A 2,725-nucleotide genomic window follows, 5' to 3' on the forward strand; every position below is an offset into this window, starting at 1 on the left:
TTAATCCATTTGGGAGAACATTCAGATAGCATTACTTAAAACTCTAAGAGCTATTAGGTCAATGGGAAGTGCTGAGGGTGTGTTGTGGGCAGCACAGCTGTTGACATACTCAGTGGTGATTCATAAAAGCCTATCAGGCCCACATGGCCATTGTTTTGTAATAATATTTCGATATGAGGGGAAGGGCATTCAGAGGAACAAGTGGGAGGAGGGACCAGAATGCTTGCACAACTGAGTTTACTTCTGAGAGAGACATCAGCACAGTGAGGGATGGTAAGAGAAGCCTAAGCCCAGAAGAAGGCAATGACAGATGCATTCTACTGAAGGCATTTTCGCCTAAATTATCCCATTTTTTTTTTTAGATGATATCAGGCATTTGAACCCTGGCTGATCTCAAATCTCATGATCCTCTTGCCTCAGCCTGCATCTTGCTGGGATCTCAGAAGCATGTCATCACACTTGGCTTCTATCAGTTGTTACTGATAGATGTTCTCTGCAAGATAACCAGAGTCCCACAGACCTCTGGATGAGGCACACCGATTCACAGGTGAGACTGAAGTCAGGTGTGCCCGGGGATGCATCTTCAACTGTGTAACTTAAAGGCTGTCATTAAATGCATTACTTTTCTATTTCTGTGATCAAATACCCTGACATAAGTAACTAAAGAGGGAAGTGTGTAGGACTGTCATGGTGGGAACACCCAGGTCTTCTCACTTCAGATAATGAAATCAAGAGAATTCCCGTCGGGATGCCCACAAGCCTGTCTCCCAGGTGACCTGGGAGCATCAGTAAAGTCTCCCCATCACTGCCATCCACAGAAGACAATGCTAGAGGGCTCAAATCAGACTCAGGCTGGCAAAGGGCCGTCTGTCTGTGTGGCAACCACTCTTCTCGGGTGGCCCAGATATGTTCCCACTTAGAGGTTCGCATACTGCAAACCAGGCGTTGTCCTTAAAGACATCTCATCTCTCATTCTCATCTCTCCCTAGAGGCTTGCACTCCCAGCTTCTCAGCCCTTTATTAACTTCTATTGCTTAGAAGTCAGTCTAGATTCCCTCTGTGTCCTGTCAGCTTTCGCCACTGCCAACCCCCAAGGATTATTCTCTTCAGCCGAAAGAAATCAGCTCGGCTTCAAGATCGAGGCCAATGCATGCATAATTTAAAAAAAAAAAAAAAAAAAAAAAAAAAAAAAAAAAAAAAAAAAAAAAAAAAAAAAAAACCCTACTCAGACAGTGCTCCTAGGAAGAATTTCGTGGCAAGAGATTTTCACTATCAACTTGCACATGTGTATGTTCTGTGTAAGATTACACTAAGGGAGGAAAAGACAGAAAAGGCCCTCAAAATGTCTCAAAAGCTTTCCTGTCCCAGCTTTTATAAATATCAACCACATGTGAGTATGCACTCACCTTGCCCCAAAGGGAATGATGACCTGGGATGGGGCTGTTCAGCACCGACCTGCTGGCTAACCTAGTAAGTTCTTGCTGAAGACGTCAGAGCAGCCACCCCTGTTGTCATAGTGACCGCTTCCAAACCATGTGCACTGACGCTGACCCCTGAAGTGTGGCACATACCCATGCTGCTATCGCACACAGAGGTTCCTGGGCATCTTTTCCTGGTGTCCATTTAAATTTTGCCCATGGTGCTTTAGTGAGGCCTGATTATCCCTGAAGTCTTCCCTCCTTGACCTGGATATATTGTTCTCTTCTTGAGTGTCACGCACGCAGCATTACCCCTCGCACCAACTGGCCTACAGTAACAACAGCTCGAAATTCATGGGTTGGATGCAGTGAGAGGCTTGGGGATGGCAGTTGTTGCCTGAGCCTGATACGAGTGCCTGTGGCCCAGAAAAGCAGGAGAGGTGTAAGGGAGATGCTCCAACTTCAAACTGATCCCAAAGGTGCTGAAGGGAAGCATCAAGGGCTCTGCTTGATGTGAGCCCATCACATTCCTCCGGGGAGAACAACACCAGCTAAGAGAAGGCGCTAGCCAGAATTTTGAGGCATGAGCTATAATGTCAGCAGTAAGAGAGCAGAGATACAGCTCCGTGCTGCCCCTACAGAGTGCCCTTCATTCTTTAGGGACCTTGCCTCAGGCCAAGCTGGGGTCCATAGCCTCAATGCAGCCAAGAGTTTCAGACCTACCTAGCTGCTTTGTAGCTCTCCCCTTCAAGCGAGGGTAACACTTAGGTGTCTTAGTCTTATCCACATATACCAGTATGGTGGGCGACAAGCCACACCTCACTGGGCTGCTAATAAATGTTTTCTCCTGCTTTCCCCCTTTTGATTACAGGGTGGCCCTGGAGATGCTTTAGGTGGAGTTATCACTGGATAAAGTGAAACTAGGAGCCACTAGGGCTGTATGCCCCGGGGTTAGCACAGGCCCTTTTCCTGTATATGAGAGTTCTGGTAAGATTGCTAAAACTTGCAAGTTTATCAATAGCATGAGGGGAAAGGTCTTAGATGTTCCTTTTTGCTCACATTCCTGCTTCTCTGTTATTGAGAGGTTTTAAGTGCATCCATGGTTGAGCTCCGTTTTCTTCCTATGCCAGTCTATTCCCTGTATTCCTGTCATGCCTCAGTGGCACTTGAGGGACCATTGTGAACTGAAGGCAGGTTGCAGACAGACAATGGACCACAAGTTCAGACTGGATGGGTAATACAGGCTGGCACCAAGTCTATGCTCAGGCCAAAGGAACAATTTTTAAAAATATATTATATATATATAT

General features: G+C 46.3%; 1 long non-coding RNA gene across 1 annotated transcript in view; it reads left to right on the forward strand.

Annotated features, from left to right (window-relative positions):
- Window positions 1-213: 213 nt before the first annotated feature.
- The window catches only part of LOC116078309, a 29,699-nt gene continuing 27,187 nt past the window's right edge, over window positions 214-2,725 (forward strand). Inside the window, exon 1 of the long non-coding RNA XR_004113499.1 lies at window positions 214-547. This is a non-coding gene — a long non-coding RNA (uncharacterized LOC116078309). The remainder of the gene's footprint in view (window positions 548-2,725) is intronic.

This window comes from Mastomys coucha, unplaced genomic scaffold, assembly GCF_008632895.1.
Source record: "Mastomys coucha isolate ucsf_1 unplaced genomic scaffold, UCSF_Mcou_1 pScaffold5, whole genome shotgun sequence".
Lineage (NCBI taxonomy): Eukaryota > Metazoa > Chordata > Mammalia > Rodentia > Muridae > Mastomys > Mastomys coucha.